This window comes from Astyanax mexicanus, chromosome 24 (assembly GCF_023375975.1).
Source record: "Astyanax mexicanus isolate ESR-SI-001 chromosome 24, AstMex3_surface, whole genome shotgun sequence".
In the NCBI taxonomy this organism is placed as follows: domain Eukaryota; kingdom Metazoa; phylum Chordata; class Actinopteri; order Characiformes; family Acestrorhamphidae; genus Astyanax; species Astyanax mexicanus.
The window spans coordinates 24,123,049-24,141,338 of NC_064431.1; the positions used below are offsets into that span (position 1 = coordinate 24,123,049).

At 40.4% G+C, this 18,290-nt stretch overlaps 1 protein-coding gene across 3 annotated transcripts in view; it reads left to right on the top strand.

Annotated features, from left to right (window-relative positions):
- The first annotated feature begins 1,154 nt into the window (after positions 1-1,154).
- fhit (fragile histidine triad diadenosine triphosphatase) overlaps positions 1,155-18,290 on the top strand; it is a 448,879-nt gene continuing 431,743 nt past the window's right edge. The window contains exon 1 of one of the 3 annotated variants that reach the window (XM_022682777.2): positions 1,155-1,187. The gene's annotated coding sequence lies outside the window, so the exon portion shown is untranslated. The remainder of the gene's footprint in view (positions 1,188-18,290) is intronic. The other 2 variants (XM_049471671.1, XM_049471670.1) reach the window with 2 other exon arrangements.

Consider the following 18,290-nt stretch of genomic DNA (forward strand, 5'->3'; position numbering starts at 1 on the left):
CACTATGATCAGGAGGTTTGATCACTGGTTTGAATCCTAGTTATGCAGCTTGACATCAGCTACCAGAGCCCCGAGAAAGCACAATTGGCCTTGCTCTCTCTGGGTGGGTAGATGCCACTATCTTCCGCATCACTCCAAAGGTGATGTTGATCAGTACAAGGCGTCTGTGAGCTGATGTATCGGAATCGAGTCGCTAGCGCGCTGGCTACTCAGTAATGATATATCCGCAGCAGTTCGAAAATAGGTGGTGATTCATCACACCAGGAGTGGCGTAAAGTTATCCAAAAGCAGTGTGTAAGAAGAAGGAGAAGGAGTAGGAGAACATGCCAAGATGCATACAAACTGTGATTAAAAACCAGGGTTATTCCACCAAATATTGCTTTCTGAACTCTTAAAACTTTATGAATATGAACGTATATTGTTTGTATTATTTGAGGTCTGAAAGCTCTGAATCTATGCATTTTTTGCAAATGCTCTAAATGACAATATTTTACATTTTGAATTTGGGAAAAATGTTGTCTGTAGTTTATAAAGTAAAATAACAATATTCATTTTACTCAAACATATACCTATAAATAGCAAAATCTGAGGAAGTGATTCAGAAACTGAAGGGGTCTCTTTTTCCAGAGCTGTATATTTTAGAAATAAAAATAAATAAAAATAAAAAATACATAAAAAAAACATTTTCACTGCTATAGCTGTATCTCTATCGGGTGAATGAAGGCTTGTCTCAGTTCTTATGGGAGAGGATTTTTTTTTCGGAACTTTGCTTCAAGGAGAATGGTTACACTTGAAAGGGGGTACAAAGAAGAAATTGGAGTAGGCCCAAGATTTTGCACATTTCTTTTAAACTAGTGTTGCTTTTTTTTTTTTTTTACTATGATTTATAAATATTGGCTAATCTTCATTTATGTTTTTTTTTATTCTTTTTTTTTATTAAAGTAAATCAAACGTGAATAATATGCAACAAAAAACCCAGCAAAGATAAAAGATAACTGTCACATGGCAGATAAACATTAGAAACGCATGGCCAAGAAGCACGTGTGAGCGATATTGCTGAATGTGGAGAGTGGGATTTGTAGTTTTTTATTTCATGGCGATCAGTTGATGCAAGGCGCGTTTGACAGCAATGAGAACTACATTTCCCATGATGCTTCACCAGTATCAGCGCACCGCCTACACGCAGGGTGAGTATTTGCTGTGTGTTGAGGAGATTTTTGAGTTTTCTCGGCTCTGAGGGGGAATTGTGCTCGGTTTTAGCTCCGGGTGTCGGTGTGGGAGCGGGCGGGCTGTTTATACGGAGGAATAGCGGTGAACTGGCTGAGTTTGGCTGAGTGACAGTGCGTGGTTTAATGCTTTATATCCGGGGAATGTAAAAGCAGCACAGGGGCTACAGTCGTTAGCTTAGCTTTAGCATTAGCATTGAGTGCGTTCATTCAGAGGCTGCCAGAAACGCCAGATTTCAGCTCTTAACTACATTATATTTTACTAGAACTACTAGAGAATTGCTTAACTGCTGTAGGCTGCAGCTTGGTTATATATCTACTGGTTTAATTAGAGTACAGTTAGTTTGTTAGGTTGCATAACGTTACTGCTGTAGCAGAACTAATAATGACAGAAAGTTGTGTATTTTTCGCTGCTCCCAGTTTTGTTTTAGTAGATAAAACTCAGTTAAATATCAGGTAAAATTTAGGCTGGATTAGATTTTAAATGAAAGAATCCACTAACCCTACCTGTACTTGACTCACAGATTGAAAATCATGCTTATTACATTTTTATTAAATTATTTAATAACACACAGGGCTGGTGTTTTGTCAAGTTATGCTGCACATCGATACGCTGTTCGTAAAAGCACTGCGCATGCGCCAGCCTACTTTTAAAAATTATTTCTCGTATTTTTTTTTCCCCGTGGTTTTTGTTCATTTAACAACCTGGACTCAACCTGTCTGCATTAAATGTGTAAATGGCAATTAATGTTAATAATAAAAATCTATATTATAAAAAACAAAAAAAAAATACAAAAGCAGATTTAAATAAAAGTCTGAGCACTGCGGCTAGCGCTAGCTAGTGCTAAGCACGCTGTTAAAAATACCTGCCTTATAGTCCAAAAAATACGTTATTAGGGCTAGCCTAGTATTTAATTAAGAGACTGCAAATTTCTTCAGTAAATAACCATACAAAAGTACAAACAACTACACAATAATATTTACTCAGAATTTCCTGTTTTCTTGTGCATTTTAACAGGTTGTTAAACATCTAATTTGACCTACAAAAGTGAGTTAATTCAGTGACCTAATTAAGCCATAACTAAGCACATTCTTAACCACATTTCCACACACAAACAGCTACACGTCACACTTTAGCCATACAGAATTAGCTAGCTGTTAGCACTAGCTTCTAACAACAGCATCTAATTACATTTTTTTATGTTGAGAAAGCATATATACAGTATGTGCACAATGTGTGTAAACAACGTTCACCTCATCAAAGATGCTTTAAATTATCACACAGACGGTTTAACTGTATGTTGGCCAAATGTTTTGTGCCAAAATAAGTGTAACTGCTGAGCTTCAGGGTTGAATCTGCTTCTTTCTCTCTGTATTCTCGAGAGGTTTATCTGGTTAATAGTGTTGGAAAGTCTTGTATGTAGCATGTTTATTCTTCCTAGAGCAACAATAGTTTTGATCAGTGTGAGTTAGATAATGTAGGAGTTCAGTATTACATACAATTAACTTTTTCCTGTGATTTAAACTATAAATAAAATACTTCCAGATGTTTAAAATATATAATCTTGGTGTTGCTGTCATTCATTCGTCTTTCCCAAAGAAACTGTTTTTTGTGACCACAAACAAAGTGTGTGCGTGGGGAAGAGTTAGTGATGCAAATGTTTGCCAAGTCCTGCTGGAAAAATAAAATCTATGCATTTCCATAAAGGTTGTCATCAGAAGGAAGCATGAAGTGCTGTAAGACTTTAGACTTGATAAAACACATGGGACCAACACCAGCAGATGACGTGACTCTACAAACCATCACTGATCATCAGTATATTTTGCATTTTATTTATAAAATCAAGGGAGCAGAGTCTGGAGGGAGAGTGGAGAGAGACACAGTCCAAACTGCTCGAGGTCTAGTGTGAAGTTTTCACAATCAGTGATGTTTTGAAGAGACATGTCATCTGCTGGTGTTGATCCACTGTGTTTTATTATCAAGTCTAAAGTCAGTGAAGCGTTTTCCCACAAAATCTTATAGCACATGTCAAATTACTTTAGTTCAGTAATTCATTTAAAAATGTGAAACTCATATATAGATGTATTACACATAGAGTGATCTATGTTTTCTGTTAAAAAACTGTAAATTCTAGTATACATGCTCTCACTGGGCTATAATGCTTTTAAAGCTTCCATTAATCCACCTTGCTATTAAAGTGCTGCGGTTATGCAGGCATTTTTACTGCACAGATACGAAAACTGACTGAACAGTCAGAGCCGTGTGAAATTATATGAACGTAGCTGCCAGGCAGCCGTGCAACCCAGGCTTTAACCATAGCCATAATACGAGTGCTATTGTTATTCCAGTCGCTCTGTGGGGTTTCTTTAGAAAATCATTGTTGCCATTAAGGGTAATGTTAAGGTAATCACTAGGAGACCACTTTTCCTCAGTGCATCGCGTTCGCGGCCTTGCCTGGCCTGTATCTCGTGGAAGCTTTTTTAACACTGGAAGTCGTGACCCTGCTGGGCCTGGTATTTCCTTGAAAGCTTTGAAATAATCGAAGCTACCGTTGGACAGGAAATTTGCACGTGCATGATATCCAGTTTTTAAAATTGCATTTTCCAGTTCATGTAATACTAACACAGAACTTGTGCTGCCTTATTGTGGTATACAGTGCTTATACAAATGGCTTCAAAGAGTTTTTTTTAGTACTACAATATAAAAACACTGTCATGCCAAAAGTCATGGGACAGGAAATGGTATGGAGAAGTCATAAATCCTTGCACAAGTTTGGTAAATGGAATTTCCCATCCATTTGACACCCACTATCGGACAGATCTGCAGATAATGAATATTTTAGTAGTCGACTAATCTGACGATTATTTTTCCAATTAGTTTCCAATTATTTGTATTTTGCACTCCATTTGTGCATCCTATTGGTAATGCTCTTGAGTCAATGCATGTTTCCCCACACTTGTAGGGCTCTTGACCAATTTTCCAAGACATTTTGATAGTTTAAAATACCTAAATTAACCTAAAGTTATGAAGTATATTATGGGAGACATTCATACAGGCCAGATGTTGTTATTTTAATGAGATTCTAAGATACTTAAATGTGTATTTAACTGAGATGTAAATATTACAAGTATATACAGCTCTGGAAAAAAAATAAGAGAACACTTCAGTTTCTGAAACAGTTTCTCTGATTTTGCAATTTATAGGTTTATGTTTGAGTAAAATGTACATTGTTGTTTTATTCTATAAACTACAGACAACATTTCTCCCAAATTCCAAATGAAATGTTGTCATTTAGAGCAGAAAATGAGAAATATGGCTGAAATAACAAATAAGATGCAGAGCTTTTAGACCTCAAAAAAATGTTCATGCATCTTGGCATGTTCTCCTCCACCAGTCTTACACACTGCTTTTGGATAACTTTATGCCACTCACTCCTGGTGCAAAAATTAAGGCAGTTCAGTTTGGTTTGGTCATCCATCTTCTTCTTGATTATATTCCAGAGGTTTTAAATTGGGTAAAATCAAAGACTCATCATTTTAAGTATTTTTTTTTCAGAGCTGTATCTATATTAATTTATATTTGATCATCTTTTGATAAAAAAAACGGAATCGTTGCAGTACTACCATAAGACTTCTCATAAGATAACACATCACAACATATACAGTTTTGCATATAATTCCAAGGATTCACCAATAAGTTGTATGAAAACAAAATATGTTGTATACTGTTTACTGGATTGTGTGTAGAAGTCACAGATATGACTTGCTAAGTCAAAATTATGAGAAACTACTATGTAAAATTATGAGATATTAAGTCATTATTATGAGATTGTAAGTAATAATTATGGGATACTAAGTCATTATTATGAGATAGTAAATCAAAATGATGATATTAAGTCATTATGAGAGTAAGTCAAAATTGAGATAAGTCATAATTATGAAATGTTATAGTTATGATATAGTATTATATTATTATAAAATGGCTGTGTATTAGCCAAAAATTAACGATATGATACGCATTACAATACAGATGATTCAATATACTGTGCAATTGTTTAAAATAGGTTAGAACTGTTATAGTATTAACATATTTATATGGTAAAACATTGTGGTCACAAAAACTGTTGAACCACTTCTGACACCAATCTCTACATCTAAGCTAATAGTTAAAAATCAATACTGTGTTTTTGAAAACCGGTAGTATTGCAAAACAATATTTGTTTAGATATATCGATATTTTCTTACACCCCTTCTCAAAAGTTTCATACCGTTTCTCCACATGCAAAGTACAGTTCTGTACTTGCAAAGTGTTCTTATAAACTTCTGATAAATGACCAGTGAGTGTTAAGTTCCTAATAAACTGGCAGCTCACTTTATATAATGGCAAGTTTTATCAAAGGTGGCCACAGTTGAGACTGGAGGGCGCCGGGGTGTGTGTCCATCTGCATTTTTAATTAGCGTAACTTGATTAAATATATTTTAATTATCTGTGTCTCAGTGGTGCTGTTGAGAGATGTCACATGGCTCCTCCTTTTAATGTCTGCCATCTGTCTGGTTTCCTTTTTAAAAAGAGAGAGAGAGAGAAAGAGAAAAAGCTCGCTCGCTCACACACTGGGAAGGCCATCTTCCTTCTACCCTCCCTGCTGTTATTAGAATGCATAGCTGGGCTCTGGACACATTACCTTCCCTCTGTTTTTACACCTTATTTTACTCACATGCCAAAAGTCATGGGACAGCAGTATATAAACCGATTGTGAAGTGTTGTCTTAGAGGATGACTTGGGAATGGCCACGCTTGTTTAAATTGTGAGGTGCTATCTTGTGAGGGAGGTTGAATGAGCAAATTCATGGCAAGGTAACATAAATTAAGGAAGTTGGAGCGAGGTTTGAAAGTGGTGGAATTTAACATTCCTCGATCTACAGTGTCACTGTGGCACTGAGAACATGTCATAGGAGGTCTCTTAATGACCACATCATGACACTCACCTACCCCCAAAATGTTCAAATGAAATACACTCTAAAACGGGGCTGAAAAATGGGCCAGTGCCAAAACCCCAAAGCTGTTACATCAGAGTCTTGACTTGAACCAAACTGAGGGTTCTCTACCTCGTCTCGGCCTTGACCAAGTTTGGAATCTGTCTTGTCTCAGGAGAAGTGGCCTGGGCAAACTAAAAGTCTTGGTATTGACTCAGACTTGACTACCCCTGGTTTTGGTCCTGACTCAGTCTCAACGTGCCTTGCTCTTGACTTGGACTCGAAATCTAAATGTCTTAGTCTTGACTCAGACCTGACATATCTTTGTCTTGACTCGATTTGTCCCAATCTTGGTCTTGACACAGACTCTTGACAGTTCCCAGTCTTTTTTCGGACTTGACATGTCCCAGTCTTTATTTGGACTCAACATGTCTCGGTCTCGGTCTTGGTCTTGACTTAGACTCTTGACATGTCCCAGTCTTTATTTGGACTCAACATGTCTCGGTCATGGTCTTGGCTCAAACTCTTGACATGTCCCAGTCTTTATTTGGACTCAACATGTCTCGGTCTCGGTCTTGGTCTTGACTCAGACTCTTGGCATGTCCCAGTCTTTATTTGGACTCAACATGTCTCGGTATGGTCTTGGTCTTGACTCAGACTCTTGGCATGTCCCAGTCTTTATTTGCACTCAGCATGTCTTAGACTTGGTCTTGACTCAGACTCTTGACATGTCCCAGTCTTTATTTGGACTCAACATGTCTCGGTCTTGACTTAGACTCTTGGCATGTCCCAGTCTTTATTTGGACTCAACATGTCTCGGTCTCAGTCTTGGTCTTGACTTAGACTCTTGACATGTCCTAGTCTTTATTTGGACTTAACATGTCTTGGTCTTGGTCTTGACACAGACTTGACTAAAAAACGTCTTGGTTTTAATTTAGACTCAAACTCGACATAATCCAGTCTTAGTCTTGATTTGTACTTGATATTTCCTGGTCTTAGTCTTGATTTGGACTTGACATTACCTGGTGTCAGTCTTGATTTGGACTCTTGACATTTCCTGGTCTTGGTCTTGACTCGGACTTGACATGTCCCTGTCTTTGTCTTGACTCGCACTTGCCTACTAAATGTCTTGGTTGTGACTCAGACTTGACATTCCCTGTTCTATGTCTTGACTCGGACTCAAGATGTCATTGTCTTTGATCTTGACTCAGATTTAACATGTTCTCGTCTTTGGTCTTGACTCGGACTTGGCTCTAGCGGTCTTTACTACAACACTACTAGCAGGCTTTTGGCTTCAGTAACTTGCTACAGTTAGCTTTTTTAAAACCACGGCATGTTTGGAACAGTTGGCTTATCGCTGCTTCTGTCTCTGCTGGCTCTGAAGATGGGTGATGTTGACATACAGGAACAATAGACTAATTTGAAAGATTGATCTCTGTTTTTCATAAATTGATTTCGGATTATATAAATGAAGATTTTTTAAAAAAGCCACCTTTAATCTTTACTGCTCTCATAGGCTTAGGCTCAGGCCTTTGTGCGAAGGTTGCGTGTTGACGCCACTTCATTTGCACAGTGGCTCCACGTTTTCCATGCTCCACACCTCATAACTGTACACGCAGATTTGCAGACAGAGATGCATAATGCAGGAGAGCCGGCATCAATTATGCAGCATTTATTCATACCACGGCAATACCTAATTGATTTGATTCTCTTTGCTTCATGTATTATTGAACAGGCCGGGTCCTGCGTGTGTTTCCCCTTGCCTCTGGATGTTGCTGGCGGGTGAAGCTGTGTTGTTGTTTTTTTTTTTCTTTTCTTTTTTTTTGTACCGGCCCCTGTCCGTCACAGAGCCTCTCCTGCTGTGAAAACCACCGTGTGTGATGGCGTTCCACACTCTGGGTTGAAATTGCCCCTTTTTTTACGCCGGCGCTCGGCCGGCCGCCTCTTCCCCTCCGACGCTGAATTACAGATACGCCAGGTTAGATGGTTAGATATCGAGCAGTTGAAGACATTTATATGGCTGTGACACATTCAGAGGCAGCGCTGAATGAGGTTGCTCTGTATGGGGCGCGTGCGCTCCGCAGGCCGCCATTCAACATCGCGGCACTGTACAGCCTCGCTACAGGTGACTGGTATAAACACCTGCGTTTGGAACTGCAGTAGAGGTTCTGAATGGGCGGCATGGAGCGTGAGATTGAAGCAGAATGTGGGAGTGATGGAGATGATGGAGTTTTATGCAGAACTTTAATTAGCTCTTTAGAAGCCTGGAGTTATTGTTGTCGTTTAGCTTTGCTATTTAAAGGTAAGTGCGCAGTTACATGCCTAATTGCTTAATTAGAGAACTTGTAGTGGATTACATTTGCGCTCAACACATTTTGATTTATATTCTGTATCCAATTGACGACTTTGAATATGCATTTAAACTTTTTTTGCCGTCAATTTTGATGATAAAAACAGCTACACAGTGAGCCTCTGGCAAAAGAAAAATTAAAAAAAGCAAAGTGGTGGGGGATGACTTTACATGTATCGGAGGAGGCATGCACATGTCCTGATCCTTCTAATGTTGGAGGCATTACTAATGATGGGTGAATTATTCAATTACCAAACTCACTCATTAGGACTCCCCCTATAACTAGTAATGCCCCAACACCACATCCCTCCTCAGATACATGTGAAGTCAGACTCCGCCTCTTTTTGAAATACTGCTGATGTAGAATTGTCGAGTAGCATCACAGTGCACTCTGAGGAAAGCGCAGCGACTCAGTTTCTATACATCAGCTCACAGACTCCCTATGCTGATCAACATCACCCTTTGGTGTGATGAGGGGAAGGAGCGCCATCTACCCTCCCAGAGAGAGAACAAAGCCAGTTGTGCCCTCTCAGGGCTCCGGCAGCTGATGGCAAGCTGCATGTTTGGGATTCGAACCAACAATCTCCCAATCATAGTAGCAGCGCTTTAGTTGACTGGAACCTATCATATGCTGTTGTCTTGATGCTGTTTTTCTTTTTTTTTCCCTCATGTTGGACGTGAGCAGTGAATTGTGGGTAACCAAGGGCTGCAAAGAATACATCAGTTGCGTCCTTCCTTGCATCACTCGGCTAAACTTTGGCTGCAATTTTCTGCTGTATACGAAGGATCCCTCACTTTGGAACAACCCTGATCTACCTAGTGGCAGAGAAATGCTGCCTACCTAGGATGCAGCCTGGGCTTTGGAGCACAGCTCATGTTTGCTTTCTGGTTTTGTTTTGTATTCGTATGATTTTGCTCTGGACTTTATTCACACTGTTCACCTCAGGCGTACATCCTGCACAAGCACCTCACACTTCAACGGTTTCTTTAGTTTTCTTGGTCGGGGTTTTGTGTTGTAGCCCCCTCACCCTCGTACCCAAGCCACTGCGATTTGTCCCGTCCTTTGTGCTGTGTTCTGGTCGAGGCTCTTTGAGCCCAAACGCAACGGGATGTAAACCACAGGTCTCTTTCCCTCAATCCTCAATTGCTATTTTAAAGCTCCTTCTCCCTGAAGAGCTCACTCTGCTCACCCCTGCCTCCGGTTCTGAGAGAGTCCGAGAGGAGGGCTGTTTTGCCTTGACCTTTAAAGGTGAGTGGCCAGTGCGCTGCCTTCTTTCTGACTGCTGGAGTCAGCGGGTCTTGTGTGTGTATGTGTGTGTGTGTGAATGCTGGTGAGTGTATGAAAGTGTGTCAAGATGACAAAGAACATGGAGACGTGGAAACGGCAACAAGCGCTACGTTAAATGGTTTTATACTGTGTATACAATCATGTCATTTAAGTGACTACTGCTGAGATTAGGGCATGACCAATATATCGATTTTTATTGCTGAGCACATCAGTTGATATTGAAATTGTACATGTATCAGTTACCACAAAATTGCATTGATGTTCTCCTTTCAGAAACTTCCAGAAACCCCCAAACTTACAGATTTTTCCTATTAATCCTTCTCCTCACCTTCGTGATTTTGTGAAACCGATTTTGTGGCACCATCTTGCCGCCTGTCCAAATACTGGAGGAGTAAAAAATTACATGTAACAGCATAATGTAATCATGATAAAAAAAAAAGATATTATAGTAAAAAAAAAATATGTAATTAGATTACAGGTTTATTTTACATTAAATCACTAGAGCCTAAATCACTTCTATTGCTGTGTCTGTTTCTAATCGAGTGAGCCAAACAACATTAAATAACCTGTTGGAAAGAGGGGCCTAGTGGTCCACTGCCACTATGATTGGGAGATCGCTGGTTTGAATCCCGGTCATGCAGCTTGCCTTCAGCTGGCGAAGCCCTGAGTGAGCACAAATAGCCTTGCTCTCTCTGTAGTGGGTAGCTGGCGCTCTTTCCCCTTAATCAGAACAAGGCGTGTACTTTAATTTAAAGCAACGGAGAGCATGTAGGAATAATAGTCAACAAAAACAATCAACTAATCAAAGTAAATAAATAAATAAATAACAAATAAATCAGGCTTGCCATGGTTTACTTTCATTTTCTGATCTTTATACAGGAACTTGGAAAAGGCTGTGACTGAGTAAATTGAAAAGCTTTGAAATTTGGTTCAGCTTGCAGTTTCTACTCTAATTACAATTCGTGAGATGCCTCAGGCCTGAGATGAACATATATATATGAAATTGATTAAATTGTTCATGAAACCAAATGAAGTATTTAACCCAATAAACCTCATGTTGTATGTAGGGCCTCATTTCAATAAGTCCTTCACCTAACAGGCATAGCGAACAGGCGTTCGTACAAGAATTTCTACAGAATACCTAAAACTGAACGCCAACATGCAACTCTGATGTGAGTGTTTATCAGTATCATGAGAATTACTCTTGCCTGGAAGTGGTGGGGTTAAGTGTATTCGGGGTAGGCGGGCTCTCGGAGGGAAACGAACGGAGGAGTGTAGCGTGCGGTACCGCGGCTTGGATCCAGCGTCGTGTTCCAGGCCCAAAGGAGGTTAAGCTTAGCGCTCGGCAGCTTGAGCTGCAGCCTGCCTCCAGAGGCGCTCCCTCGGCGAGGGGTCGGAAGGTCAGCAGCGGAGGATGGCGAGCAGGCAGGGGTAGGGCTTTCATATCAACCCTCGCTACCCTTATCCCCGAGTGTTTTACAGGGAGATGTTCATCCGCGCTGATTTGTGCCTTGCAATGGTGGGTGAAGCGATATCCATTTTACAGGAAGTGCAATGACTGGTTGACAGGGCTACTGTGGGACTGAGGGAACGAGGGATTTCTGCAGAGATTTAGGCTTTGTTTTCACGGCTGCGGCTCACAGCTGCTGTCAAGAAGCTCATCTAACATCCACAGTAATAAATTCCCTGCTTTTTTTTCTCTTTTTCTTTTTCCTTGCGTAGGCTGCAAACATTACCTCAGCAATAGCATGCGTTAACAATGCATTAAGTAGCCTTCGGGTCCAGTAATTTTAAAATATCAATGGTTGCTTTTCCACTGCATGGTCACACGGTTCTAGTGGCTTTCCACACGGACACAGTTCAGCCTGGAACACCTACATATATATGGAATGGCTACATTTTTCTCAGCACAGGTAGCTAATCGTAGTCTTTTAGCTAATCAAGTTTTTTCCACCCATTCAGCTGCTACTCATCTGTATACCCCCCCCATCACTAGTAATGCCACAGGACAAGGAGGGTGAAGACCAGCACACACCTCCTTCAACACATGTGAAGTCAGCCACTGCCTCTTTTCCAACTGCTGTTGATGATATAGCGTAGCCGAGTAGCAACACAGCGCATTTGGAGGAAAGCGCAGCGACTCGGTTCTGATACATCAGCTCTCCTCTGTCTTGATTCTGACTCAACTATTTAAAGACCTGGTCTTGACTCATTTTTAGTCTGGACCTGATCTTGACTACTGAAAGTCTTGGTCTTGACTCAAAGCCAAGGTGTCCCATTCTCAGTCTTGATCAAGACTTGACTACTAAAAGGCTTGGCCTTGACCCAGATATCATGGGTCCTAGTCTTGGGTTTGATTTGTACTGAATGTGTCCTGGTGTCAGTCTTGACTCAAACTCGACAACTCAAAGTCTTGGTCTTGATTTGGACAAAGTGCAGGGCCGGTGCCGGTTTCCTTTAAACCTTTGAGGAACCGGCCCGTGTTTCCACTTGTTTAAGGAGTCACTCCCTAAATATGTAAATGTGCGTGTGTTGTGATGCTTCAACACCCCACCCTTTGGCCGCTTGCATCACAGTTTCACTGGTTCCAGGTCTGCAAGATTGGTGGCCAGAACCTGTGATTTTGCAGTGGAAAAGCACAGGACCATTCAGGAACCTGGCACCAGCACCGGCACTATGCCGGTGGAAATGCGCCCACTGGGTTTCCCAGTCTCTGTCTACATTCTGACTCAACTATTTAAAGACTTAGTTTTGACTCAGACCCAATGCTTCTCATTCTCAGTCTTGACCTGAGTCTTGACTACTGAAAGTCTTGGCCTTGACCCAGACTCAGTGGGTCCCTGTCTGTCTTGACTCTGACCCAATGTGTCCCACTCTCAGTCTTGACCCAGATTTGACTACTAAATGTCTTGACCTTGACTCAATGTGTTGCACCGCCCATGTGCTTCTTCAATCGTTGCTTGCTATTCTCGCAGTTATACCTACAGGTCATATACTGTTACTGTACAGCTACTAGAGCTGTGTGAGTCATCACTGACATTGAAACGGACTAGTGCACTAGCGCTAAGTCCCATTCAATAGGCTGCAGCATGTCTGTATGTGTGTGTGTTTGTGTGTGAAATGATGCCATCTCAGCATGAGGCAGAGTGAATGGTCGAGTCAATGGCAAAGCTACAAAGGCGAGCTGCTCGGTCTCTTCGGCCTGCTGTCCAACTCTCGTTTATTTCCCGCTAATCCTATTCAATACAAAGCCCCCCAGTCATGTCAACAAACTGGATGCTCCTCTACCTTTTCCCTGTATTGTACACACAAGTGGACAGATGGGGCGAGAGCGAGCGAGCGAGAGAGTGCAGCAGAGATAGAGAGAGAATGACTCGGTTACTGTCAGTGCTTCCTATCTGATGGTCACACTGGAATGGATTAGCGAATCTTCGGGGACGCTACAGCACATGTTGGAAAACGATGGCCGTCCACAGCCTCAGCTTGTCCGTATGCCAAGGGACATCAAAAGACTATCGTCCAATCCTTTAAACCGGACACAACTGCTCCGAATTTACCGGAAACGTGCGGCACTGTTATCCAGCCAGGAAATAAACCACACTACAGGACCACGGGATCACATTTTCAGCTTAGTGGCATCTGGGACTTTTTCATTCGTTAAATGTCTGCCCATGCATCGTGGCATCGCTTCTTCCATAGAGCTGGGTGCAATAGTCTTTCCCACCACTAGGGATCTCCTGTGCCTCCTAATTAGTGTCATAAACCTGTGGTCACTTCATATCTTATCTTTCTTTTCTCTTAGAGTGTGCTTAAGTGTTCCTGTTTTACACAGGAATTTACTGATGCAAAATGGATTTCTCTCCTAAGACTGACTTTGATATCTGACTGAATTCGGATAACTAAACTAAGAAATGATACGGAACGTGGGCTGTTTTTATCATTAAGACAAATGAAGATGGGTGGAGCTACAGATCATACTAATACACACCAGCCAGCAGAAGCAATAGACCTGTAAAGGCTTCACTTTTAAGAGACATTGCACTAGTGTTTTACTACTTGAATCTCAAATTGGATTTAGACTACCACCACCATATTTTACTGTAGGTATGATGTTCTTTTTCTAAAATGCAGTGTTACTGCATTTATGCCAGATGCCAACTTTTGTCTCGTCAGTCTAGAGTATTTTGTGACCTTTTGGATGAGTCGTCACTGTGCTCTTGGGGTAATTTTGGTCAGTTGGCCATTCCTTGAAAGGTTCACCACTGTTCCACGTTTTTGCCATTTGTGGATAATGGCTTTCACTGTGGTACATTGTAAGTCCAAAACTTTAGAAATTGCTTTTTAACCTTTTTCTGGTAAAAAAAAAAAAAAAAAAAACGTTTTCTCATAACATAGGTGTGATGCAACCCTTTTTCCACTGGGTCATGTAGTTTTGGATTTTTTTTTTCTCCCTAAGTAATGAAAACCTTCATTAAAAATGCATTTTGAATTCACTTGTGCTGTCTTTGACTAATATTTAAATAAGTTTGATGGTCTGAAACAAATGACAAACATGCAAAAGAATAAAAAATCATAAAGGGGCAAACACTTTTTCACACCACTGAATGTACAGTGTTTGGGTGGTTGGCCATTCTCATTATGTTTGGTCAGCTACATTCGCTTGTTTTTCCACTTTAACATTAAGATAAACTGACTAAACTTTAACCAACAGAAAAGCAACAGAAAAAAAGAGATTACATCGGAAGATCTGGGCATACACACGCAACACTAAACTAAATAGTGCGTCAGATTCAGTCAATAGATATTAAATATAAAAAAACAACAACAAAAAAACCCCAAAACAAGCACAAAACAAGTCATTTTCAAAAACATCTCCAGGCACGGAAAGTTTTTCTCAGGCCTCATTCTCTGTTTTGTGGCTTTGGGTTTCCAGTAGATTGCATGCATTCGCCCAGCCTTTTCTCTTCGGCGGGAAGCAGTGGGGAGTTGATATATTATCATATTTTGTGCGTTATCTCTTGTAGCTGGTGGGGGTGCATGCCACACTGAGCAATGATTAGAGATATCAGCCTTTGCAAATGCCACATTTCTGTATATCACGTCAGGAACGGAACCGCAGGCAATAAATGCAATGGAGCCTGTCTAATTAAATTCCTTAACATGTTCCCATTACTTATTTGGTAACAGCGGAGAGAGAAAGAGAGAGAGAGCGGGAGGAGAAAAAGCACCAATTATATTATTAATACATTCATTAAATTATTATGTAAAGGTGCTCGAACCAAATTAGGTTGAGGGTTTTATTGTATGTAATTCTGCACGAGTGAGCAGGACATTGTTGGTTGAAGGACACGAGGTTTACTGCCCGAGATGTCTTTCACCCTTGGTCTGTAACATCACAATGTCAGAATGTCTTCACAGGATAAAGCTTATGCATACGCACATCATCTAAAATGTAGTTACACAAGAAAGGAATCAACCAACAGGAATTAAATTTGGTGAGTGGTTGTGCCAAACTGTAAGAGGGTCATCTTTAGTGCTAACTCACGCTTTTATCTTGGTGGGGACAATCCTCTAAATCTGTTTTTGGAGGCACATGTTAGGAGTTCTATGGTGCCAGGTCCCCTTTGGCAGTCCAAGTTAGGTTAATAAGGTCCTGCAACCTCCAGTGCACTCTTCCAACAGGACAATGCTCGCCCACGTACAGCTTGCTTTGGAGACACAGATACTGTACCATGGCTATCATCATCACATGCATAGGATGGATTATCGCAGAACGCCATTAGGAACCTCTACAACTCCATGCCAAGACATCTGGCATGTTGTGTTACACAGGTATCATGTTGTTTCTGGTAACTTTTACCTTCCTTCCAAAGAGCATTACAATCCGTTACTTTCTTCTGGGTGCCACTATTTTTGATGACTGTATAAACTGTTATTAAAGATAAAATGCTTTAGTATGACTTTATTTGGATGGTCCAATATAGATCATGGATGGCCACATGCATGCTTCAACTAACATTCAACTAAATATCTTTTGAATGCACAGTAAATGATTCTCTATAGAACCAAACACTACATCTAATCCTAACACAAAGCCTTATCTCAACCATGGATCAATCCTAAAACCTAACCCAAAACCAAACCTTAACCTATTCATTAAAAATAACCATAAATCTTAAAATGGTAAGATTACAGTTGGGTATACAGATACATTCAATAGACAGTCATTTACTTTTATATTAGAATTACGTTGCATTCAATCAAAGATGGCAGAGTTACTTTGAAAAAGTAAAATGATTACTGATTACCCCTTTAAAAATATCTTGGATACTTTTTTTTAAAAAATAATTCTATTTCTGATTTTTCCCCATTTTCTCCCAATTTGGATATCCAATTGTCCCACCCCTTTGTGCGTCCCCATCACCGGTGACGCCCGTGACCCTTGAAGCGTTAGATTTCTTGTTATTGAAAAAAAAAATCAGATTAGTGTAGTGTAGTGTAACCCACTTACTAAGTAACTGCGTTTAAAGTTTGGTGAACATCTATTAAGCATGTACAAATGGACAATTTAAGTAACATGTTATCAATTGGATTAGTATAGTTTGAGAAACAGCATTAAGAAACTCTGATCAGATCAGCATTAAAATAAACTAATCAGGAAATCCCTAGTTCCAGTTTTAGTGCATATCTTTTTTTCAGGAACTCTTGACATACTGTATGCGAAGACCAAAGTTCTAAAATAGAACTTATATTCATGTACAATCAGTGGAAGGGTGTTCAGCTGATTGTGAGAAAACCATGTGTTATTTTTTTTCTTCTTCTTTGAACTGGAATCAAGCCATAAGCTCAGTAATTGCCTCTAAACAGACGTTTCTGGTGATGGCTTGTGTTTTAAACATTGCTGTACTTCAAGGTTAAAGTTAGGCAGGAAGAACTTGTTTGCCAGAAGCGTTTTCCATCTGCTGCTTTGAATATACAGTAGATGTAGAGGCGAGCGTAGGGCGTCTCGTCGTACGCATGCATCTACCCAAAGACTAGCGTTTATAAGAGGGTTAGCCTCTGGTAAATATGCGATATGTTTTGCTGAAGCACGCTTTCGCTCAGTCCTGATGCCTCGAGAGTCTCCCGGAGGGGAAGCAGGACAGGTAGGAGGAATATTTTGTGGCCGCTTTTTGTGAAACCACAAGAATACCTTTAGGGAAAAGAAGAGATGTCTTCTTCTTCTTCTGGCTTTTTGCAATCCAGAACACAGTGTTTTCTCTACGTTTTCTTTAAGCATTAGTGGCAGACCCAAACTCAACATCCCAACCTGCCCAGCATTTAATAGAATGTAGACAGGAAAAGAAAATTTAATAAAATATAGCCTTCAGCATCACTAATCAGTCTTGGTGTTAGTTTTCTCAGTTTAATAACTCTTTACAAACTGGCTGTTTGGACAAACCATCCATGTTTGGCAAGGCTGGTTCCGGTTACCCGCGATGATAACAGCCAGCCTCAGAAAAGGTTAGAACCGCAGTAATAACAGACACAGCATCCAGGTTTGGCAAGGCTTGGGGCAGGTTAACCGCAATGAAAACAGCCAGCCTCCAAAAAGGTTAGAGCCACAGTGCTAACAGAAACAGCATCCATGTTTAGTCCAGGCTGGTGCCAGTTAACCCTTTATGATAACAGCCAGCCTCGACAGAGTTAGAGCTGCAGTGATAACAGACACAGCATCCAGAATTGGCAAGGCTTGGGGCAGGTTAACTGCAATAATAGCAGCCAGCCTCAAAAAAGGTTAGAGCTGCAGTTCCAACAGAAACAGCATTCAAGTTTGGCAAAGCTAGTGACAGTTAACTGCAGTGATAATAGCCAGCCTCAAAAAAGGGTTAGAGCTGCAGTGCTAACAGACACAGCATCCAGGTTTAGTACAGTTGGTACATCTGACTTTTGTAGTGCTTTATCTGTTTTAACACTTCTGTTTTTTTTCTGCTAAAAAATGATTGCAATGACTCTTCTGCCTTGGATTCTTTGGTTTATTCTGATCATCATAAAAGGAATTGATTCCAGACCCAGATAATAGAAATGTTACTTTGATAGCAGCGCAAAGATGAGCAGTCTGGTGTAGATGTTGAACATGTCTCTAAGAACAAAGAACTAAAGATCACTTTCCTACGATTCAAAAATGTTAAATCATGAATTGCAAATCAGTTTCCCGAATTGTTTCCTTGATTTTAAGCCAAATTGGGTTCAAATTACAAGTTGTTTCTTTGAGTTAAAGAAAAGATAAGCATGAATCGTAAAATTAAGTAAGCGTTAGCACAAATTGCAGTTTGTTTCCTTGATTTTAAAGCGAAACAGAAGCAAACGTGAGCAAATTCCAAATCAAGCTCTATTTTTTTTCCTTTCCTGCTGAAAGCGTTTCTCTTTTCCCACCATGTCTGCAGAAGCTTTGATCGCACTGACTCTTCTGC